Source organism: Lissotriton helveticus, chromosome 11 (genome assembly GCF_964261635.1).
Source record: "Lissotriton helveticus chromosome 11, aLisHel1.1, whole genome shotgun sequence".
NCBI lineage: Eukaryota > Metazoa > Chordata > Amphibia > Caudata > Salamandridae > Lissotriton > Lissotriton helveticus.
Genome location: NC_136072.1, coordinates 902,518,648 through 902,544,511, shown reverse-complemented (window position 1 = coordinate 902,544,511; position 25,864 = coordinate 902,518,648). Strand labels below are relative to the sequence as shown.

The window sequence follows — 25,864 nt, the reverse complement described above, 5'->3', positions numbered from 1 at the left end:
CTTGAATGTTTAACTGCCTGGTGCTCAAGTAATCTGTACGTATCTAAATGTTAAAAATTCTTTAGATATACCCTGGATAAAACGTACAGCTCTCCTATCTAGATCATGTGGAGGAGTGCATTCAGATAACAGATAAGTAAAGAAGATTGAAAGGCGCGTCTTCTGCGAGGAAACTTGAAACCATTTTGAGTCAAACAAGAATGAGCTCAAGTGAAAATTGTGCAAGGGACCTTACCCGAGAGAGCAGATTCAATGAACAAGGGGAATCTTGCTTAGCACATGTTTAATTGCACTACAGGCTATGAATTCAAATGGCTTATAATTACAGCTCCCAATTTTTAGTTTCACTGAATTTTACAGATAAATACAGACTGAAAGCCATCTACTTCAAACCTGTATTCATTTTTAGATATAGATAAAAGTTAAACATAGGTCTTTTAGACTGCTTATCAATGCTTTTAGTCAGACTGCCAGACAAAAAGCTGTGCTGATTGATAAGATGCAGAGCTGATAAAAAGAGAGGCTTCCTAATAAAGCTTACACACCAGCAGATACGCGCATGTATGTGTAGAATATTGCGCATGTCTTCATATGAATACATGTATTATATTTCTGATGGATACATCTGCCAGTGGATTCCTCACCTTGTGAATATCCCCTACGTCAGCAACATTCGGAAATTCTTTCGTAGCTCCTCACGCCGATGTGGACGACGTCACGAAAGCACGGCATCGCGCGCGGCTCCGTTGACTTTCACTGAATCCATAATAGGACCCCGTCGGTGTGATGACATCAGTTCCCTTTTTTCCGCGTTGTCGACGCTAACGGTTTTTCTTGGGATCCTCGGTAGCTCGTTTGGTTACTTTGTTACTGAGACTTGTTTCATGTTAAATCTTGTTTCCAGTTGATATGTCTTCGAGGAAATCTGGATTCAAGCCTTGTGGGGCGTGTGGAAAGTTAATGTCGATAACGGATCCACACGAGGACTGCGTTTGGTGCCTTTCATCTGACCAGGATGTCCAAGGATGCTACAGCTGTAATAAGATGAACCCGAAGGCGCTGCGAGAGAGAGAGGCGAAGCTGCTCGTAGAGAAGTTGAAGGAGAAGAGAGGTAGGAGGCGTTTGAGGTCCTGCTCGAAGTCGAGATCGGCTTCGAGGTCATCTTCGGGGCATGCTTCTCGAAGTATGAAGAAGCACAAGAAGAAGAAGCATGGGTCGCGGCGTCACTCTGGAAGGGAGTCAGATCCGAAGACGAAATCTCCAAAACATCGACATCGGAAGGACTATGTTTCTCCTTCACCTGTTGCTTTGAATCCGGAGTCGCAGGGTGAGCCTGGAGTTATCTCCGGAGTGCGAGCTTTCTTCGGCTCCTGATGTTTCATCAAAGGATGTCGCACCATATCACACGGTCATTAAAAAGTCGGCTGAGCTCTTGGATTTGAATTTGCCTACTGCAGAGTTTAAATCTAATTTATTAACGGAGGTTCTTCATTCTCCTTCTTCGGTTGTGGAGCCCATGCTGCCATTTCATGAAGCTATTACTGAGCTGGTGTTGGAGGTGTGGCGTAAGCCCTTTTCGTCTCCTGCGGTATCGAAGGCTGTAGCAAGAAGGTATAGGGTTGCTCCTGGAGATCCAGACTTTTTGTCATCACATCCATCTCCAGAGAGTCTGGTAGTTCAGGCAGCCTGCTCCAAGAAGTCTACCGGAGCCTTCCCTCAAGTTCCAAGTGATAGAGAGTCAAAGAAATTGGACCAATCGGCAAAAAAGGTTTTCTCATCGACCAGCATGGCTTTAAAATCTACGAATGCGACATGCCTTTTGGGGCGTTATATTCACGCACTCATGGACTCTGGGAAGCAGTTGGTACCAAAGATACCTGAAGAGGACAGGTAGAACTTCAGTGAGGTCCTTGCAGATACGCAGGCTGCCGCTCGTCAGGTAATCCAGAGCAGTTTGGATATGGCTGACTCTGCGGCAAGGGTCAAGGGATCTTCTGTTGCCACCAGGAGGGCTGCTTGGCTGAAGACTTCTGAGTTTTCTCCTAATGTGCAGGCGACTTTGATAGATCTCCCTTTCGATGGTTCGGGTCTGTTTGGCAAGAAGGCAGACGCGGCCTTGGAAAGTTCCAAGGACAGTGAGGTGACGGCTAGGTCTTTGGGTCTGCAAACCAGAGGTTCTTCGAATAAGAGATTCAGAGGATTAAGAAGGTCTTTCAATCGCTCATAGAAACAGCCACAGCAGCAGCAGCAACAGCAGAATTCCCCGTACAAATCGTACAGAGGCAGAAACAGGGGCGAGCTCGAGGTCGTCAAGTCTCCTCTTCCTCCTCCTCCTCTTCCTCTTCCCACCCCCCTCCTGTCACAGCAAAGCAGCCCTAGATCCCCCATTCTGGATCATGTTGGTCCTGTAGGGGGTCGCCTTACTCATTTTCTACAAGATTGGGAATCAGTCATTTCAGACCTTTGGGTTCTCAATCTTATAGAAAATGGGTATGCTCTTCCATTTTGGGAATTTCCCCCAAATCACCCTCCTTGTCAAGGATTTTGCATGAAGGACCACCTACTTCTCCTGCAGGAGGAAGTCCTGGCGTTATTGAGAAAAGGTGTGATAGAGGTGGTTCCGGAGCAGGAAAGGGGTCAGGGATGCTACTCCCGGTATTTCTTGATACCCAAGAAGGATGTATGTCAGTACAACGCGGTTGTTTTCAACGCGGTACTTTACATCGCAGATTTTACAACGCAAGTCGTGACAACGACTTGCGTTGGAAGGTGCGAATTTCGGAATCTTATACTTTTATATTCCAACACCAGTCCCCGTAACAGTAGGGTAGGTATTGGAATATAAAATTACAAGATTCCTTATCCCACAGCGCCATCCAGCGCAAGTCGTAGTAACGACTTGTGCTGTAAAAGACGCGTCGTAACTGCACTGCGGGGTAACATCCGCGTTGTAAAGGATGTTCCCCCCCAAGAAGGATGGCAGGCTTCGTCCAATCCTGGACCTCAGGATCTTGAACCTCTTTTTAAAGCAAGAGAAGTTCAAGATGCTCATCCTTGCACAGGTTCTTCAAGCGCTGCAGCAAGAGGACTGGATGCTGTCGATCGACTTGCAGGATGCGTATTTCTACATTCCAATCTTGAAGTCGCACAGGAAGTATCTCAGTTTTACGGTAGGATCGCAACATTATCAGTTTGCGGTTCTTCCGTGTGGTCTTACTACTGCACCTCGGGTCTTCACCAAGGCGATGGCGGTGGTGGTGGCAGCCCATCTCAGAAGGTCGGGGATACCAGTATTCCCTTATCTGGATGACTGATGATCAAAGCACAGTCTCCAGAGAAGGTGCTCCATCATCTGCAGATTACAACTCAGTTGTTGTACAGGGTGGATTTCTCGATAAACGTGCCCAAATCTCACCTGGTGCCCTTTCAGTGCAACCTGTTCATAGGTGCGGTAATGGATACAACTGTGTATCGGGCATTCCCTCCTCCGCAAAGGACTCTTGACATGCAGGAAATGATTCCTTTATTTTACAATTGAGCAGTTGTTCCAGTCCTGGAGGTCCTTCGTTTGCTCAGTCTGATTGCTTCCTGTATTCTATTGGTCAACCATGCAAGCTGGCACATGAGGGCACTCAAGTGGTGTCTCCGCAGGCAGTGGTATCAGCACAACGGAGATCTCAGGGAGTCAGTGAGGATCTCCAGAGAAGATGCGGCGGATCTATCTTGGTGGAGAGTGGAAGGCAATCTGTCTCAAGGAAAGCCTTTCATCTGCCTCCATCGGTGGCCACAGTGATAACGGATGCATCCACCCTAGGGTGGGGTGCTCATCTGGGGGATCTGGAGGTCAAGGGTCTTTGGTCTCCAGAGGAAAGGTTGCTTCACATGAACCTTCTAGAGTTGTGGGCGATACGTTTAGCGCTCAAGGCCTTCCTCCCTTCCCGGTCAGTCTATTCAAGTCCTTTGCCTGCCGGACCAGCCGTCCTTATTTAAGTCATCAGTTGTTTGAAGGTTCTTAAAGGGTCTTACAAATACATTTCCTCCCACTCCTTTTATTGTGCCTCAATGGGACTTGAATCTTGTCCTTACTTTCTTAATGGGTTCACCTTTCGAGCCCTTGCACAGGTGTCCCTTGAGGTTGTTATCTTTTAAAACGGTCTTTCTGATTGCGATTACCTCAGCAAGGAGGGTAGGTGAGCTTCGAGCTCTAAGTTAAAAACTCCCGTTCTTGACTATTCATGCTGAAAAAATGGTACTCAGGACCAGGGCTGCTTTTCTACCTAAGGTGGTAACTCCCTTCCTTCTGGGGCAGTCCATTACCCTCCCTACCTTCTATCCTCCCCCTCACCCTTCCAAGGAGGAGGAGAGACTTCACCGTCTGGATCCTAGGAGGGTGGTGAGTTTCTACCTTGACAGAACCAGAGAGTTACGAATTGATGACCAACTCTTCTTGGGTTTCGTTGGCTGCAGGAAAGGCAGAGCGGTGCACAAGCGCACACTGTCTACATGGATTGTCTTGTGTATCAAGATATACTACTCCCTGGCCAGTAAGGAACCTCCAGAAGGTTTGAGAGCTCATTCTACTAGGGCAAAGTCATCTACATCTGCCTTGTCTAGGGGTGTTCCTGTGGAGGACATTTGTATGGCGGCAACTTGGGCCTCCCTCCACACTTTCGCAAAGCATTATTGTTTAGATGCAGAGGTGAGGAGGGATGGACACTTTGCTCGTTCTATCCTTCATGACTTCTTGGTATAGAAGGGTGGACACCCTCCTCCAGGATAGGGACTGCTGTGGGAATCTATTCACATGGTGGGGAATCCACTGGCAGATGTATCCATCAGAAGAACAAGTTACTTACCTTCGGTAACGCTTTTTCTGGTGGATACAGTTTCTGCCTGTGGATTCCTCACTGACCCACCCGCCTCCCCGTTGTCCACCCTTGTATACCTATAATAGTTGCTATTGTTTTTGTGCATGTTGTTTTTAAGGCAATGTCTTGTTTCTTTTTGCTCGACTGCATTGTCTTCACACTGTGTGTGTTACCTTGATTCTTTTGTACTGTGTACTCTGTGTATATATACTGTTGTCGGTCCGTCCATGTGCCTCGAGGGTACAGAAAAAAGAACTGATGTCATCACGCCGACGGGGTCCTATTATGGATTCAGTGACGTCAGCGGAGCCGCGCGTGATGCCGTGCTTCTGTGACGTCGTCCATGTTTGTGTGAGGAGCTACGAAAGAATTTCCGAATGTTGCTGACGCAGGGGATATTTACAAGGTGAGGAATCCACAGGCAGATACTGTATCCACTAGAAAAAGCGTTACCGAAGGTAAGTAACTTGTTCGTTAGTACCTATTGCAGAATAACCCAACAAAGATTCCGGTACGACTGTTGATTTAGTGGTCCAAGAGATTCGGAAATATGCTAGCTGCAGCTTCATTTCACTCCCCCGTCCTGCCAAAACAAAATATAAATGGAAAAAGAGCAAGAAATAAATGTGGATAAAGGCGGACAGAAATATAAGAAAATAAATGCCATAAAACCGGAAGTCCTACTTATAACCTAAGGCTTTTAAGACAATTCTCAAAACCATTGTCAGCGTGTGTTTTTCTGTCACAGGGACCTTGTTTTTTTATGACTTGAACTAGTCAGCAGTTTTCTTGTAGTCTCTAACTGCTGGTAGCTAGGTATCATAAAGCCATATGTGTGCCCAAGTGGCATTAAAGGGGAATACAGAAAATTCAAGTTGCAGTCGGACAGGCAACTTTACTTCACTGTTATCCATGGTTCTATCACGTAAGGTGGAAAGAAACCTATTTGTAATAACACTGTTTCTGGACTACCGATTCATGGTTCCCTGCAGGAATATTGGGTTCTCTATCGGGTAACAGTGATGCTGGTAGCTGTAGCCAAGTACTCAATTTCAGTGACTGAGGGTTGGGAAATTTCTTTTCCCGACACCCCTCTTGTAGAGGATGAACTCTTGTAGAAAATGAACTCGATGATGTACTGTGCTAGATTCAGAGTCATAGATTCAAATGTGCTCATTCCAAAGGGAGCTATCTGAGTTATTTAATACAGGGATTTCTTGCAGATTTTCACTATCACTTTGCAGATAAGACCTAGAAATTTAGACAGGACCTAAATGTGGAAATCGCTCCCTGTCGAAAAATGACTATGTTCTCCTAATAAAGCATACATTCTTTTCATTCTATATTTAGCTATTAGACCCCTTTTTAACAAAACTAATAATGAGCCTCTCTTTTAAGAAGGGTCCTGTATGAAACCATCAGCCTGATTCACAGAGGGCCTCTACAATCAGCAGAGGCCCCGCAGCTGTGTGGAAACCTCCGTACTCGGTGTGGAATCTCCGCAATGATTCTCATTGCGGCACTCGGGGCATAATCTCTGCACTGATTCTCATTGCGGAGATCCCGCCCTGAGTGTGGAGACTCCCCATGACTGCGGGGTGTCCGCCATGAGTGCAGAGACCCTTTGTGAGTCAGGCCCTGCTTTATTAGTTGGAAAGGATGTGTACCCTGTGTAAGTATTACATCTGCAGTTGTCTTTTTTACAGGGAACCAAGAGCTCCACTGCAGCCCTTGACTCTCTCGGGTAGTGAGGCAGAGCAGTCGAAGGCCAAATCGGGGGGGGGAGGGCTAGTAATCTCCATTCACTGGTGCACAACAGCAACATTCGATAAATCATTGTTAAGTAAGTGCTTTTTCTTTTATAAAGGAAAGGTACATCTATTTTACAAATAGGCTACTAAATATTATCCATTAAATTGTAAATATGCACATCAGGTAGGTGCAAGTACCTTTTTTGACACCCTTCCTTCATAATACATGCCATGTGGGTCATGAACCCCATAACCTCAATGCCCCCACCTATATCACATGCAACATCACAATATAAGGGGGTGCCATTTTAAATAAGGCAGGCCTGCTGGCTTTGTCAAATGGTCTCCACATCAATACTTAAGACAGACCTATTGGCTTTGTCAAGGGGTCAACTCGGTTATAAAACAGTAATCACGTTAGGATTCAAGATCAAAACCAATGGAATCAATGTACATATTTAAATGCATTTCTTCTTAATATAAGCATTGAATGCACATTAATAATCTTTGTTAATAAAGTGTTTTAAAAAACAATCACAGACATGTGACAGACTTTCTCTTAAACAACTTTTCAGAATGCAGCCAGAGGAGCCACCATAAGAGGTCCCATTCTCCAGAGCCATGGAGCAAAAGGTCCAGCTCTGAAAGTGCCTTAAACAAATAAAAGCTGCTCCCCAGGTTAGGGATTCAATTTCTTGGGAGACATAATGTTCATTTTTTTTAAATAAATCATTCCTGTGGGGCCTGCTGCACCTCCTGCAGCCCCCACAATTGATTGAATGAACAATAGCTCTTGTCTCTTAATATGCAATTAGTCCTCCTGCTGGGCATTATGAGGCAGTCCAGGCTGAGAAGTAGTAACTAATTAATAAATGACTCTGCCGCTTAGTTAGGCAGTGTTGCGCTGCGTTTTCTCTTTCATTTGCTTTTGTTTTGGGTACCCTGCTCCCACCCAGATACTCACAAACTCAGGGGCCATGGTAGGAGTTGCAAGAAGCCGTGGTGCCTTCTCCGGCTTCCCTGCACAATCACAATCTTAAGCCTCATGGGAATAGGCAACAGCTGCTGTGAGGGGCAGGGTTGGGGAAGGTCAGCATGATGTTGCCCCCTTAGACACAGGTACAGGGCTGGGGGCAATGTCCAGGGGACTGGGTTCCCCAGGACGCTGTACTTGCACCAGGCCTTGGGGCATATTGTCCCTGGGCCTGTAAAAGAGTCTCAGATGAGGGGGCCTATGTTAAACAAAATGTATGGGTTTGTGTCGACCCATGGACCCTGGCCCATCCTTGGGGGAATTCCTGGAAATACAGTGGAGGCAGACAGCTCTGTTTCTCATTATTTAGGAGCTTAAAAGACAGATCTTTGCCGATGGAGAGCCCTGCACCCGTTGTAGTGGTTTTTGCCATCTTTTGCTCATTTTCCTCCCGGTAGGTGGAGAGGGGGGAGCCACCATGAACTTTTTCAGCAGCCCACTACCCTCTAAAAGGGCGCACTTTGCCGGGAACTTGGTTTTCATGTTCCCTGAGCTATACTTCTCCTCTGCCTGGCACCCTGGTCCTCCTTTGCAGCTGGTAGGGGCATATTGAGCAGCCCCTCTGCTACCAGCTAACAGAACACCCTCCTGCCCACATTTCCCCAGCCCTATGACCTCTTGGTCATGTTGCAGGGTACCCGGCGGGGCAGTGGAGTCCAGATCTTTCCTAGCTGGTCCTCGGGCGATAAGAGGACAGCGCCACTGGCCCTGGCAATCAACTGGTGACAAACTCCCTATAACATTCTTGGTAGGGCATCAGGTGTCTCTCTCTCCAGCTCTGCATTCTTCCACTATAATTGCCTCCCAGGTCTAGGATGTCCTCCTCGGTCTCTCTCTTGTGCATGGGTTTTTAAGTAGCGGTGGAAATTTTTAGATGCCAGTCAACCCTGGCCAATGCTATAATGCACATCATTCGTCCACCAATGACACACCTCCTTTAGAGCATTCTATGCCAATCCAAATTGGTGCCGTCAACTTTTCTCTGGACATAGCACCTCTGAGGGCTTCAGCTATGCCCCTAGATGACATCACTTCCAGATCCCTTCCCACTAAAACTTCAAAGACTGCAGATGTCTGAGCTTCCTCATTTGTTTAGTGGGCCTCGGCTGTCCAGACGCAGTGATGAGAGAGATTTTCCCCACATCCCATCCTTCTCTCATCAACTGAGTCAATCACAAATAAATATTTTTTGGGTGGGGAAATATTTGTTTCCTTTGCTGGGGAGCAGAGCACTTAACTTTGCCCAGTAGAGGGACAAAGGCCTGGAATCTGATTATGAGCTGGGCCAGAGCAATAAAACAATTACTGAAATCCTGTAAGTCATTGATTTAGTCTGTTGGGAATTGCAAAATCAAACTCTATGTGCATGCCTTACCCCAAATTGACATCTTACTAAACTGTGTAGGTCTTAGTTGAATGGAACTGCACTACTTTAAGACAGATTTCACCTCTATTAGTAATACAGTAAAAGCGCTACAGATCTTCCAGTAAACGCTTCTGAACTGTCTATAAATGCTCACAAATATACCTATCCCAGACCTGCACCTATTCTTGCAGAGTCCATTCTGTGCAAGGCTACTGGTGCCCAATTGCCAAGCTTTGCATGGCGGTAGCCTCACACATGCAGCCAACACACATGTGCTCACACATATGCACTTGTAACCAGCACAGTGCCCCTTATCCTAGTTGCACTGCAGCAGTCATACTTTAAAAGGCAGATACTGGCGATAAACACACTCAGTACAATTACAATGAATTTACTGTGAGTGAGACTCAGGAAGTGAAACTCACAGAAAAAGTCAAAAAACTGCATAGTATTAAGCAAAAAATCCTAGTGGAAGGGTGCAACCCAGATGCAACAGGTCCCATCTGCAAATGATGTCATGTGCAGATGGCATGCTCCTTTTTGATCTTGTGCCAATCATATTTCAGTGTTCACCGCAAACTTTAGGCACCTTAGAAAGGATTAGAAATGAATTACTGTACTGTAATTAAGAACAAGGAAAACATTTAATAGATGCACAAAAAGATTAGGCACAATAAAATTGATGCTGGGGCCAGTCATATTATATTTCCTATTGATTGCCACTAACATGCCTAAAACATTCTTTAAGAAAATATGTTTTTTCTTATCAAATAGAGAAAAGACAGGGTTTTGTTATAAAATGCAATGGAGGAAACAAAATGATGGAGTTTTCATTTCCAACCTTTCTTCTTAGCATGATTTTTTCAGATTAAATAATCTTGTTGGTGGACAATCACAGAAAGCAAGTGATTCAAATATTTTACATGGGATACTCACTTTCTCTATACCAATATACAGCAGCATATTGCTATTTTACAGTATTAAAGGGAAACTATGCCCCCAATATAATTTACTGAATTACTCAATTTTGTATAATACGATATTTAACCTCTAAAGTACTGATACGGAAAACCAATAGGGTAAGGATAAATCCAAAAACCTGCCATCTTTATAATGTCCAAAGCCAATCATCCAAAAAGTTTAAAGAAAGCTATGCATGCGCATTAAGGCATACAATTTCACTTTATTTAAAGTTACTTCAGCAAACATCGGGGTGTTGTGCATATTAGCTAATGGAGAACAAGATAATCTGTTGGGATTGCAGTGTGTAACCACTGAATGGCAGGCAAACATGTTTTCTTGATTTTGTGCTAATTTAAACTTTCCCTGAACTAGCTTCTGGATTTCGTGATTTCCATCAAATATGAGAGAAAATACATTGAAATATATAGTAAAGCAGTATGCATTCCTCGTGGCAGTCTTCTCAATGAAATGTCGATATTACGCAACAGATCCCGTCCGAAACAGGGTTAGGGATCTGGCACAAATTGCACCTGCTGTATTGTATTACTCCAGTGATTTCAGTCATGCAAAACTTTCTGCAAACCCCTGGAGAAATTAGCACAAAATTACGCTTTCCGCTGCCTGTAGGGGGGAATTATTCTACAACGTGCATGTATTTCACCCGAGGTGAAACTGGGCAGCCCCTATTACTTCAACCTGCGCTAACACTAATTAGTTAGTGCACATGAGTTTGCACCCAAAACGGTATTTGAGGCCCTATTATGATGGGGTTTAGCCAGCAGCCCAAGAAAGTGTTTGCATTATAAGAAGGTGGCAAGTAATGACTCCACTATATGAACAACGTGGCAGTCTATTCTTTTAGGTGTCACGTTTGACTAGGCCAATTTCAGTTTTTAGAGGTGGAAGTCATTAATTCAGTGCCTTGCATAGATACACATGCGCTGTGTGTGATGCACACTAATGCACTGATAATGCAGCATTAATATAATCTCTATAACAAGGGAATTAAATAAGTATATCATAAGGTCTTCACAAGTAACATAGCATTGAAGTATGAACACAGGCACGCAGGTTAACCATTTTCTCATTTTATTTTTTTCTACATCTTTTGCTTTTAATGTACCAGTACAAATTTCTACTGAATTGTTATGGCTACATTTCAATTTTCATTTTTAATTGGTTTGTATAATTTTATAGATTTAAAATTAAATTTTTAAAAAAGTAATAGAACAAAATGCGGTTCTATCACCAAAGTGAAAAAGTACCTTGATCGCTTATTCCACCAGAATTTACTGATATTCCCAGGTACCTACAACTCGTGCAGTACTAGTACTAAAATTACATTTGCACATTTTATGTTAACAAATTTAACAGATTAAGGGAAAAATTGTCCTAATCGGCTTTCTGTAATGTATTTATATTTTCCATAAACAGTGAATAACTTTGTTAAAATAATGAAAAATGTCATGCCATTTCTCTTCATATCGTAGTAACCCTTACCTAATTCTACCCAAGCCATGCACAAATAGCAATATCAGTAGTTGTGCCAGTAACAAAGTATGTTTTTCTGGCAATAATACAAGAATGCTCCCCAGAATGCATTTTCATTATGGCTGCCATGTGCTAACGTATGGTTAAGATTAGGGTTTTCTGTAATTTATTTGTGTATTTAATTATTTTGCAAATAGCTAAATTGCTGCCTCATGATCACTTTAAATTGCTTACCATGGAAGCTCTGGTAAAAGTTTTATTTATGAGCCTCTTGATGTATTGTTTGTGTGGGTGTTTAAATAGTAGCAGCATTTCACCTTTTGGTCACTCTAGATATTTTGGGGCACACCATGAAAAATGGGGAAAAAAGCATTGGCAAACCTGCAGGTCACGGCAATAACATGGCAATTCTTTTTGCAGAGCGCATCCATTAGAGTGCTTACAAAGGCACGGTCGGCAATATTGTAATACGTTTTCATGGTGGCTCCCATGCATTGTGACGCATGTACACATGTTCGTCATAAAAACATACGTCACGACGCATGCATATGTCATGAAACCTAGTGGCTATTTTAACATACGTTTCTAGGATGTTAGAATTCGAATTTAAAACATACAAAACCTTAGTATGACGAGAGTGCGAATGCCCGACAGCACGTTGCAGCTGCTAGACTCTTGTTAAAAAATGTTGATAATAAAAACTGTTTTTTTAAAACAACACGCGGAGCAGGGGGTTAGGGAACACAGAGTATTCGAATATTGAGAGAAGAGAATCACAAAAAAAGATGTGGGGGAGAAAAAAACAAGCGAGAGCAAGGAAAAGAATAATATATTTTTTTAAATTACACTGGGAACAGAGCAAGATCATCTGGGAGTAAAAAAACAGGGAGAGAAAGGAAACGCATGCACTACCATGGAATGCTCCATAGAAAATATAAACGAGTGTCCTCAAGCACAACTCATCTAATCATGACACTGTGACAGTGAAGGGCTTCTGGGTAGGGCAAACTGAAAACTGGTGAATACAGCTACTGAACCGAAAGCACACAACTGAGATATGCAACAAAGTCATCCTGTCAAGAGCAAAGGGCAGACCCAAAGTCCCGCTAAGTAATGCAAAGTATAGGACTGCCTACTGACACCTAAAGCTGTCTGTAGCCGAGGCCCAAGAATAGTGTTTTAAATAAAGATTAAAGTGTTTATAAAACTACAAAACCTATATTATTCTGAAAAGTTAACAAAGTGATATAAAAAGGACCATTAGGCAAAATCACACCTTTGACACATATGAAGGGCTGATTTCAAGTATTACGTCTAACATTCGCAGGCAAGACAGAATGGTTTAATATACACTTGTTATGCTAAATTTTGTTCTATTGAATACATGATCAGCTAATGGAACTTGCAGTAAACTTTCAGTCTTGGTCACTTTACAAAATATGAATATCTTATTTACAGCTGAATGTTAGCTGACAGAACAATCTTCACCCATGTTTAACATCCTAGTACTTCATAAATAGTCCATTATACACTAGTCTAGATCTATGAAAAATCGTGGGGTCTCGCTGCCATCCACAAAAGTACCAGACATCGTTTAAAAAGTCCAGGACTCATCTTTTTCAGTTTTGAAATGCTGTCCTGCTCTGTTCTTGCAGCTTCCTCAAGGTTTATGCAATCTATAGCACACCAATAGAAGACAACTCATTCTCCTCTCGATTTGCAGACTTCGCGGTTTCCACGAACCTCTAATTTAAAAAAAATATCTATCTATCTAAGAAACTTAAGTATCCTCCAGGGAAACATAATGCACTATTACAGTTTTAACATGCGCAGCAGTAGTCTGTCTCAAACAAGAATCACATTTCTGACAGGCTCCAATGGCTATTTGTGAGACCCAATACAGCGAATGACAAGCTAATTGTTATCTGATATCTTCTAACATAAAACGTATCTCATTAGATATCAGTCTGCTTCATGAGCCCCTATCTTCAATACTTTACATAAAGTACAAAACATACACCAAAAAATATGCACATTCAAACCAAGACAATATTATTCCCTACCAAGGAGATATGTTTATAAAAAAAGATGTTGTCTCAGTTGAAGAACGTGCAACCTGTTCGTGTTTAAATAAAAAAAACTGAAATACCATAGCCATCTGATGAAAAGAGATCCCTAAAATTGTTGAAACAATCGTTCTCTGAGTATGAAGTAAAATACATTTTTATTAGAAAAATTGAGAACCAGTGCGTACACTGCAAATTCCAAACAACATAAAGAGCCTAAAAAACAAGAATATGCCAAACACCTGGCCTTATTAATACAAAAGGCCCATACTTCAGACCCCAGACCACCATTACGCCAACCACCCAAAGATACTTTTCTCATAGTCAAATACATTTTGCACCTACCTAATTTGCAAGAAATTAGTGCACAATACTGGTAACGTCTACAGGAATAAACACTCAATATAGAACACCTTCTCACAAGAGTATATTTCAGTTTCTAGGCCGTGCAAACGGAGTGAACAAAGGAGAGCAATGTATGTGATTGTTATGAAGACTCCTTGGCAGATATAGGCCCAAATAATTTCACAGAAGAATGTAATATGGGAGAAGGCAGGAAATGACGTACAAACTGGACACCACAGTGAGAGAGAATTGGGCAGCATTGTCGAACTTCAGTATTTAAAGTGTGAACTCACAGAACGTGTGTAAAAGGTGGCTTGTTTATTGCAGTGAGGGGCTTCGAGGCAAGGTGTTTATGCGAAGTAGTATTCTGGAACCACCTTTGACAACATGACAATTCATTAACTTTTTTTAGTTAATTTGGGGTGTTGGGTTCTGAGGTTTTAAAAAATAATGCTGGAAGGTTTCATGAATAACAGAGCAGTGAGAGGCAGCCCTTTTAGTGATCTGAGCACCAAAGGAAAATGACCAAATGTTCTGTATTTATCGGTTATTCTTACTATGGTATGCATGACTACTGTTATGGGACCATGCATGATGATGGGAGGCTAGTGAGAAGGTGCATACCATATTTTAGCTGTGATGTAGCTATGTTTCTATGAAATAAAGACATAAAGTTGTGCTTGCTTTATGTCATTATTAGGTAAATAGAGCTTGATAGTTTTACGAAGGTTTAATTGCAAGAATGCGTTTTGTACCATAATTGTTATATGAAGATTCATATTAATTTTATTGTTTGAAGAGAAACCCAGGACTGTGCACTATGCATGATCTCCAGACAGAGACCTTATTCTTTCAGGTTGTCAATACATGTTGCTATTGCACTGCTTTTGGGATTGATATTCAGTTTGAACTTCTGAAACATTTCAGGTTATTCTTTTAAACAGTGTTTGATTTTAGCAGGCAGTGTATCTTTGTTAAGATCTATGTATAGTTTTGTGTAGTTTAGGCACTGGTTATATTAGACAGCCTGTGGACTCTGAAGTTCACCTCTGGTTCAAGATATATATATTTAAAAGGATGAGGGTAGGATAGAACCTTCAAAGACACCAAATAAAATGAGATTTACCATTACCATACCCTTCCCAATAATTTGACCATTTGTCTTCTCACTTAAGTATGAATAGAGAAAAGGTGAGACTGAGACACCTGGTCTAAACCGGCATTATAGTTTGTCAAGTAGTATATTGTGATCAAGTGGCTGACAAGTCCAAGAGAAACAGCAAGAAATCTTCACATTTATCAAGCTTCTGCAGGGCATCGTGGTCAGTCTCTAACTTGACTGTTTCTATGCGGTGGCCCTCCAGCTAAATAAATCGGTGAAAATGTAGTTGTTTATTTATTATTTATTTTAAGGTTTTATAGAGCGCGAACCAGACCCGTGAGGGTATCAGAGCGCTTTACATGATTGAGGGGGTGGTATACAAAGGGCATGGGGGGAGGATATCAAAGGGAAACAAGGGTTATGTACATTATTTAGGAAAAACAGTCAGTCTCAAGTTCCGGATAGACTTGGGATAAAACAGGTAGAGTTATTATACAAGAGAGTAGGTAGTCTCAGCTCCCGGGTGGGAAGCCCAGGGGGCTGGGAGGTATCATCCGGGAAAGTCAAGGATAAAGCCGCCATGGCGGGTGGTACAAGGACGTGGAGGAGATTGTTGTCTATTTCATAATGGATTATGTTTTTTGTAGCACCGTTTTTTCCAAGATTTTAATTACAAATGAGAGACTAGACATTAGGCAGTGATTTTATTTGTGGTCTGCGTAAGCCTTTGGGTCTTTCAGTATGAGTATGACAATTTGCTTTTTTATTTCATAGTAGAGGTATCTCCCCGTGCATGAAGGAAGAGCTACTAATGTTCAATCAGTGATGGAAAAGGAACAAAGAGGCTGTGTCTGACAGGTTGATGGATATGCAATGCAATCGATAGCTAAATTGTTATTAGAAGCAGCTGTTAATATGGGAGTGATGATAACCCATCCCCAAATGGTATTCAGGATCTACACATTAAATGTACAAATTCACTGGGCTTAGCTCTGTGACTATTAAAAAAAACACAGAGTATTACCTTCACAACTGAATATGACAATGCGGTTTCCTGTGTCTGTGAGGAAAGTACATCAACGAAAAATAAATGGGATAATTAAAAATACAGAAAGTCAAGTAGCTAGCTGCTGGGTATTTAAAATACTGCAGAAAGTGCCAGCAATTGAAAGAGTGAAGTTTTCCGATCAAACATATTTTGGCAATAGGAATTGCACAGGTCTAAAACATTTAACGGAAAAGGCCCTCTTGTGGGAAAATAAATCTATGTATTGTATACTTTTAAGAAACTTGGGCCTTGGTTCCATGGGGCCACTGTAATTTTTATGTTTTTTTAAACACTATCCCAACTGCCCATGGTCTCCAGCTAGCGGCCCAGCACATTGCTGAATATGTAAATGAAATGCAGCTATTCACATATACCTTTATAATCTAATCATCTCTTCGAAAATTAATGAATAATACTTATAACGTGCACTGTTACCTCACAAAAAGGGGTGCCCTGTTGCTGAGATCCTGAAGGTGAACAGAAAATGATACAGCTATTGAAAACAACACGTTTTCAGGCTTGTTCTAAAAGCAGGGTAATTGGGTGCAGACCTTAGAGAAAGGTGAAGCAAAATCTACAACTTGGGTGGTGGCTCCCCTGTTGACGCGAAGGAGCGTCTCCCCACTGGTTTTCAGCAGTGTAAAAAAGGAAAAATAAAATGATAATAACAGGTTGTTATTATCATTTTACTTTTCCTTACTGAGGCAGTTTTGGGGCTGGCAGGCTGGGCTATCTCACAGCGAGCAAGGGGAGGAGTAATTCATGCACTTAAGGCAGGCTTGGGCCGACCAAACAGTCATGCGCACTTAGGATGTTCTCCACCATGCTGTAATGCACAGCTGGGTGAAGAACATGTCCAGGCTCCCAGTCCCTGTCTGAGTGCCAAACCATGGTGCTCAGACCAATCACAACGCTGCTGTCATGGTGACCATGACAGCAGTGTCGTGATTGGCTTAGGAGAGCCTGGGTGCTTCCTGAGGAGAGACGACACATGAGGAGGGACAGTGGCACTGCAGAGGCAGAGCAGGTAAGTGGGATTTTTTATTTTCACATCCAACCACCACCCCTGCCCGCCATCCCCATTCTGTACCAGCCGCTGCTGATTACTTGGTAGTGCAGTAGGCAAAAGAGTGACTGCTGATTTGGCTTCTTCGAAGTTTCAATGCCTGCAGAAGCTTGGAGCCTGAGGAGGTAACACGTATACTGGTTTGTAAAGGCAGTCATTTCTGGGCAAGTTAATGGGGCCTGTCCCCTTGCTGGTTTTTTAAGTGGGGGGGGGAGAGAACTGTGGAAGCGAATCTCCACTGAATTGGCAACAAGTGGACGGTGGAAAGGAGGTGTCCAATAGATGTGCTCTGGCACAGATTTAGAATTTCGCAAGCCGCTGCATTTTGGACTATCTGCAACAATCGGTTCAAAGAAAAAGTGGAGAGACCCAGATAAGGGGAATTGGGAATAGTTCAGTTGTGAGGTGATCAGGCCCGAGCAGTGGTTTTGAGTATAAACACTGGAAGATAGGGGAGCAATTTGTGGATAGGTCATAGTACAGCAAAAATTTAGGGCCTTATTTATGAAAGCCTTGCGCCACCGGTGCGTCACTTTTTCCCATGTTAAAAGTGACGCACCGGCGGCGCAAGGTCTTCATTAATAAGGCCCTGAGACTCTACTGACGTATTATGTGGGGTGAAAGAGAGACTGGAATCAAACAACATACCCATGTTTCTAGTATAAGTAGTTGGATCTGGTAAGGGTCCCATTCCCTTAGCCACCATTTTTTACACCTTTTGAACAGCTGGAGCCAAAGAACAGGATCTCCCTATTATCTGAATTCAACTCTAAAAAGCTGGTGTTCATCCATTTTACTACTACCCTCGTACATCCTAAAAAGTGCCTATGAGTTTTGCCCAATAGCCAATTGATCTATCAAAAAAGCCAAGGGGGCTATACAGTCATAAAACAACGTCCGTCGGACAAAGTGACCTGAGGTACACCTCAGTGTCAAATTAACTTTGTTCACTTGAGCACAAACTTTCTCGAAAGATATGTGTGTGTAACATATATTTTCCTCCAGCCCTCTTAAATGATAGCTTTTGGCCAGAGATAAAGTTCCAAACAGAGGGATTATTATACAAAGACAAAAACATGGAACTGTTGTCAACGGGCGATTTCAATGGGAAAATGTCTACCATGATGCACTCAGAGTATAGGGGAACTGATTGAGTCAGCAACTTCTATCCCTTCCCTATCCAACTTCACTGTACTTCGTCATCAAGAACTTCCTTTGTCATAGCTTGAGGTTCATATTGAACTAGGCCCTCTTTTTGTGGATTTCAAACCCGAAGCTACCTTAAACCAGGCAAAAAATAAAGATTGATTGGGTTGCGAGCACTGCCTGAAAATACCTTGGATTGGATATATTAAGCAGAGGTTTGGGGAATTGGGAAGTCATCTCTTTTTGACCATCAGAATACAGAATGTCAAGTCAAGTTAAGGATATGTTTGTTTAGTCCAATGGCCTTCAAACAATACAACAATAAAAAATGATAAAATACATATTTAACACTAAAACCATATATAAATTATTCAAATAAAATATATCTTCCAATAAAATTCTACCAGTAATTTTATAAAGCACATCCACACACCAACTGGTTATCAATCAACATTGCACTAACTGCCCTCATAAATCTTCCAATAGCACATGGTATATCTAAAAAACACCTCTCAGCTAAAAATTCTACGGCATGCCCTTGAGTCCTAACTTCATATTTCAGGAATATTGTACGTAACCATTGCTTCCACTGCTGTTTGAGTTTTACGCAATCCAACAAAATTTGCAGCTTCACATTTGGTGTACAACCCACAAACACAGTTCCCTCCTGTACCAATCATGTTTTCTTTTGAATTTGCACTTATCTTACAAGGGTTGAGTCCAATTCTTACTCTTAGTTCTTTGCTTCTTAACATCTGGTTAGGTAGGGTATCCACATATAGGTAACTCACTTTATTCCACCATGCATTTAACGTAAAATGTCCAGATTTTGTCTCTTTTAAGTCTCTTTGTGTATCGGTTTGATAATTGCCCCCTCCAATTTTCAGATATAATCCCTGTGTCCAAGATTCTATCAAACAACCTGTGAAATTATTCCGCCCACCAATCCAGACGATTTGTTATAATTATCGCGGGCATGTTATTGTGTCCGGCAGCTCGGGTCAGACTTAATCTTGCAATTACATTTCTAATGTTTTCTAATGCAAACATAACTTCTTTCTCCACCCTCTCCACTTCTTTACCATATATCTCTTCCAGAGGGTCCACCGAAGCTTGCTCCTCCACTGCACAGACCATCTGTCCCTGCGTTTTTCCTGACCCTTCTTGGACTAATTTCCAGAAGTCCTTTATGTTTTTAGTTTCTCTTGCCTCTATCATGAGTCTCCAGCACTTCTCTTTGTATTCTCTTTTCTGGTCTGTAATTAAGTTTGTATACCTTTGCCTTAGCTTCATCAATGCATTAAGGCTTTCCCTATCATACCTTAATTCAAGGTTTCTCTCTCCTTTCCTTATCTGTGCCTTGAGAATCTTACATTCTTTGGTAAAGCAGTTGTTTTTATTGCTATGGTTATTTGGGGGCTTTGCATTTTTGCATTCTTTAATTCTTTCCCTTTTAGGACTGCTCCTAAGCATTGTACTACCCGCCCAATAGTATTCTCATACCCATCCAGGTGGGGCTCTAAGCTGTCCCCGATTAATTGATTTTGCTGGAACTTTGACAGCTTTTCCATATGTTCCTCTGTTGGTCTCGTGGATAGTCATTTTGGATATTCCATCTGAGCTGGGATCACCGTTTCTCTTTGTACAACTTTCCCTCTTCTAAGTTATAACTTTAGAGGGTGGTGATCACTTCCTTCTTCTGAACCCACTTTAAAATCCATTATTTTGTTAACTTTCCAGGCATGCATATACATATAATCAATTGGGCATAGTTGTTGGCCAATCTTAAAAGTCCAGTGTGCTGGGCAATCCTCGCCTACCCGTCCATTTAGGCAAACTAGACCTTTTGAACTGATATAGTTTCCCAGCTCATATCCCATTTGGATCTTCAAGTTATTGAAAAATTTGCTGGCATTATATTAAATGAATTCAGCATTTCTTTGGACCATTTGTCCATTTTATTTGGGTTCAATCCATGGTTCAAGTTCCCCATCAATATAAGAAAATCTTTTGGGTAACTTTCACACAACCAATCGATGTCTACTTTCAATCTTTTCATATTTTGCTTGTATTCCTCAGACCGCCCCCGTATATAAACATTAGCGATTATAAGCTTTTCATTCTTAGGGTATGGGTCCCGGGGCTCAAGCTTGCATGCTACCAGCCATTTACAACTTACTGTTAGGGATGTTACCTTTCTAGCTATTCTTGTTGATATTAGACTAGAGATTCCTCCTGTAGGTCGCCCTTGTTGCCCTTTTATTGCAGGTTTATCGACCGGCACATATCCTTCTATTAGTGGGGTTATATCGCACAGCCAGGTGTCTTGCAGCTACTCGATCTCATGAGAAATTTTACTAAAGCCATTTATGTTCCAAGAGAGGACCCCAAGGCTGTGCGATGACCCTGCATCCTAATCTGTTTTGCTTAGCCACTCTTCATCTCTCTGGGTTTGTGTGCTACAATTCAAAGGTATATCTCCATCGATTTCCTCGCTCCAGCTCTTTACCATCCTCCCTTCCAATACTGTGATTTCAATACCTTCCTTTCCCTCCAACTTCTGATCAATTAATCTTATTTGTCTTTGCCCCAGTCCCGCATGATGTCTCAGCAAAGCTGATCTTTGTTTTTCCATTGTGGGTAATTCTACTTCAGGAACTAGTATTATTCTTTCTCTCTGCAACTCCTTTTCTGCTTTTAGAACTGGACAACTATATATGGAAAAAGGTTAAGGTGGTGGTTAAGCATTTGTTTTTGGATTATCGATGAAGATTAAGGGAAAATGATGAACGTGGAAAGCCACTGGTATGTCAATATGCCATGATAAAATCCAATGTTGCCTTGGAGATGTATATGAATTCAGTGTCTAGCAGATGAAAGAGGGCACTGTTATTGAAATTTAGAGTGGATACGATTAGTAATCTTTTATGTTTCCCCTTGGGGACAATTTGTGAATACGAAAGATTATATATGTCCATGTGACGGTATGTCTGCTGAATCAATGCTACATTTTATATTTTTTCTGCAAAATGAATGGTGTTTTTAGATGTCCGTTTTTGCTGTCCCTTTTGAGGGAATGCAGGTTCAAACATTACAGGTTAGCTCTTTGCTTTTTTGCAGTTATTACCAAACGATGTATGTTATTGAGTGGGATGGTTTCTTAAATCAGCTGTATTTAATCTGAAATGTTTGAATTGTTGATTTAATTTGCCCAATGAACGCTACATTTTATTTTTTCCTGCAAATTTTTATTATGTTTTGGGATTTGGTTTTCTGCTGCTTCTTTGCTTTTAGATTTTGTGGCATTTATTACCAAACGAGGAGGAATATTATAGAGTGGATTGTTTTCTTAAGTCAGCAGTATTTTATTGGAAACGTATAAATGTTGATTTTTATATGCACACTGAGTTTATTGCAATTTGTATATATTGTTTTAAGATTTTCTCCAACTTTTGAACAGACTGAATTAAATGTAATTGAATCTAACCAGCCGCGGCCGGTAGTGGAAGTACCGGCCGGGCGGTGACGTGGGGAGGGGGAGGGGCAGGGTGGGGGGTAGAAATGTATGGATTACGGACTTTAAAAGGTAAGTAAACATAAAAATAAATAAAACAAATTTTGTTGCACACACTGCGTCGCATTTCATGATGCAGTATAGGCAACGAAATTCGTTTCATTTATTTTTAAGTTCACTTACCTTTTAAAGTCTGTAATCCATACATTACTACCCCCCACCCTGCCCCTCCCTCTCCCCACGTCACCGCCCGGCCGGTAATCCTACTACCGGACGGACGCAGCTGAATCTAACATGACATGAATTATTAGATGATGTTATAGCTGCCTAGGGAATTCCTGAAATCAAAATTGTAATCCTCGTGCTGATAAGAGTCTGAAAAACTATTCAGAAATGTTACTGAACTGGCATGTGTGTTGATTAATTATAGAACATAAAGTGATTGCCTAGCCAACTTACAATAGTTCGGGGTGGGTCTGTGATTAATTTCGCTCTGGCAATTTATTTTTATACCTCACTGATATGCTTGTCATTTATTTATTTATGCGTTTTTTTACAGCGCAAACTTTACCCAAATGTGTCAGAGCACTTTACAATAGAACCAGTTACATTACATAAGGACTTCAGAGTACATGAATTACATCGAAGATACAAAACAGATAAACTCTGAACTCACTTAAGAATGGTAGTACGTACACACGTCTAATAAAGATTCTAGTGGTTAGAGTTACATATATACAAGTTGCAAATTCACTCAAGATTATATTTTAGGGAAAGTTGAAGCTATTAAGGTTGGACAAATATATATTACATATTTACACAGCATGTTCTTCTCGGCATTGCTGGGGATTTTGCTTTCAGCCCGACCTTCAGGGTGTTGTTGCACTCACGGGCGATGATCGTGGGCCTGGTGGGATCCCCAAGCTGGTAACAGCCATAGAGATAGAAGACTGGGTGGTGGTGTGTGAAGGCGGGTGCGGTAGTCTGACGGTAGATCTCATGCTTCACTGGGAAATCAAGCCAGGTGGTATACATTCTGCCCCAAAATGGGCCCAGCAGAGCGGCCAGGCCTTCTAAAGGACCCCAATCCTCTGCCGGTCTTGACCGCCTCAAGGACTAGGTTTCAACGCCCCCTTTCAAATGTTATACGGGTGTATGTGCACCCACTGCACTGTGGCAAACCCTCTGGGGAAGCTCCAGCACCTGGCCCGACTGCGGCCGATGTCGCTGCCGCTCTCCACCGGCGGGTCCGCCATGTAGCAGCTTAAAGACTCACTCCAGGTCTCGGGCCGTGCTGCAGGAGCCCCCGGGCCTCCGACTGCAGGAGAATATTTCCTCTGGAGCTCCTTTGCGACTCATGGGTCTGCCATCTTGCATCTTGCTTCATCGTATAACCCTTTTCCTTTCTGATACATATAAAGGGGCTAGATACGTGAACCACCTGGGTGCCTTTGGAAATACTTACAAACGATGGTTTGGCTTTATAACATAAATAATAAATAAATTCCCTTGAAAAGTGAGAATGGTTGATTTTGAAGTACGTTTTGATGCTCATTTCTTTATTACTGTTCGTCATCCGCCTAAAGCTGAGAAAATGCCATTCAAACTGAATTAAGTGATCATAACGTCTTGGTTTAACCCTCACCAATTTGTGCAATGAGTCCACATTAAAAAAATCAAAAGGCTAAATTGTTGTGGCTCGACAAAAACATTAATAAGATCATTTGATGGAGGTGACACAGAATTATACCTCAGAATGTGATCGCTATAGAACACAGGCACACTGAACACATTCCTCTTCAACCAAAATGATCGTTAACAGAGTTCCATAAAGACTCAGGGGCATATTACCTAGCAATAGCGATATTTATCGCTAAGCAGGGTTAGCGGGAATCATTTTATCGCCGAGTTCCGCCGATTTTTATTGCAGATAAACCTTGCTATTATCAAGGTTTATCTCAAAAGCGATAAAAATCGGCCGTAATGCATGAATATCGCTGAAAAGTCCGCGATATTCATGCATTACCGAGCTAATGCTCTTATCCATGTTATCCACCTACCATCGGATAACATGGCTAATAACTGCTCTGGGCAGGCGTTAGCTTTTGGAGATATTCGCGCTTAGCGCAAATATTTCCAAAAGTATGCCTTTGTAGGTAATAGGAGATAGCGATGTTAGCGACTGTTTACAGTCGCTAACATCTTGGCACGCCCACTTTGCATGTCAATAGCGATAAATATCGCTGACATGCAAAGTGTGCCCCAAGATGATCGCTATCTCCTACTAGCTGTCGCTAACTGGTGTTAGCGACAGCTAGGTAATAGGGCGATAAAATTATTGCCGCTGTAGCGGGAAAATTGCCCGCTAAAGCGGCGATAGGGCCCTTGGTAATATGCCCCTCAATTCTAGCTAATTTTCCCTGGTAAACCATAATCATCACTATTTGGCTGAGCAATTCGGTCCCATACTGGCAAGCACACCAAACCTCAAAGCAGGTAGCAAATGTCTGGGTTTTACATTTGATAGAAAGATAAGCATGCAATCTCGATGCAAAAATTGTCAAATCAATGTTAGAGCTGATTAACCTCCTCAGAAGAAGGTATGCAACAAAGAGTGTCCCATGAACGTCTTATCCTTTAACATGTGTACTGTGCTCCTATTAGGCTTAACCAAAGTTATGCTAGCCCCTCTTAAATTGATACTTGGCAGTGCCACTAATCACTTTAGGCAAAATATTTAGCCATTCCATCTTCTCCTAATCAATTCATAATACTGTCCCTGGAAGCAAAACGTTTATTCAAGCGCCTCTGCATTACATAAGAAATCATATCACAACTGTATGTACAGGTTTACCTTCACAAAAAATCCACACTGCAGTGTGCTCCCAGAAGACAACACACCTTTTCCTGAAAGTACTGAAAACAGTCAAGTCAGACAGGCGAAACTGAGGGTTCTCATTCCACGCCCTAAAACTCTGGAAAGACCTCACTCTGAAAACGTAACATATTCACCGTTGTTACTCACCTTGACTACTTCTGATGGTTAAGATTCTAATGTGTTCATGACACTTCGTAAAATATTTAAATTTCACAGAATGTACTTGTTAGTATCTCACACCTCAAGTTCACGAGTCACGTTAAATAAAGGCAGACCCTGGTTTGTGGAAAAAGGGTCTCATGGCTGTTTTATATTAATCCTACATATTTGATACTCTAACCAGTAGTTATGTCCAAACTTAGGCAAAATGTCGGAAAAGTTTGCAAAATACGCTAGATTTTACGAATGTAAAATGTTCCACAGGGATATTAAAAACCAAAGATTAATTTAGTGCACAACTCGCTTATAGTGATTCCGTCTGTTGGAATTATGGAGTAATTGCTTTTTACCAGACCACAGTCGTCTCTGTTGGTGTATTTCTTATGTGGCATGCACTGAGATTTGATACTGCCCAGATAAGCTCAATTACATACATGAAGAAATAAATATTACAGAAATTAAGTAATCATTATCTTTTCATGTAGCGCAAAAAAGGCACGTTTTACTTCGTTGCTGGGTTCAGCTGTCTGGGTTTTCAGGTATATATTACGTTGACTATCGCGTAAAATGTGCATATTGCAATATTCGTGTGTATACGTTCGTTCAGTGTCTACTCACAAAAAAAGTCCGTGTCTTGTATGTATCGCATACATTACAACTGCAATGGGTTTAAACGGTCGTAGGATTGTAATTTACTGATATATATAGACTCTTCCTCGGCATCCGGTTTCGTACGGGACGTGTACTTGCCCAGACACATTCGGGTTGAGCAGGCTCGCTGCTTGCCGTGGATGCGTTTGTCTAATGTCCGCAAAACCGTACTAGTCTATGAGATGGAACTAAACATGCATCAGCTTTTCTCTTCAGTCCTTTGACCTTTTCCAGGTAAACCTACCAATGTATACCTAATTAAAAGTTGGCTATACATAGAATACACATTAATAAGCACGAGTACATAAGGATTGTATAGGACTGGTCCTTTGGTGTGCGATAGACATACACCCAAGGCACTTTCATGGTGCTCCTGGTGTGCACAGAGCCCTGGCTTTCTTCGGAGTATTGCTTCCC

General features: G+C 41.9%; 1 protein-coding gene across 2 annotated transcripts in view; it reads right to left on the bottom strand.

The window, feature by feature from the left end:
* Window positions 1–25,864, bottom strand: part of TBX5 (T-box transcription factor 5) — a 615,870-nt gene that overhangs the window by 562,552 nt on the left and 27,454 nt on the right. The window lies entirely within an intron of this gene.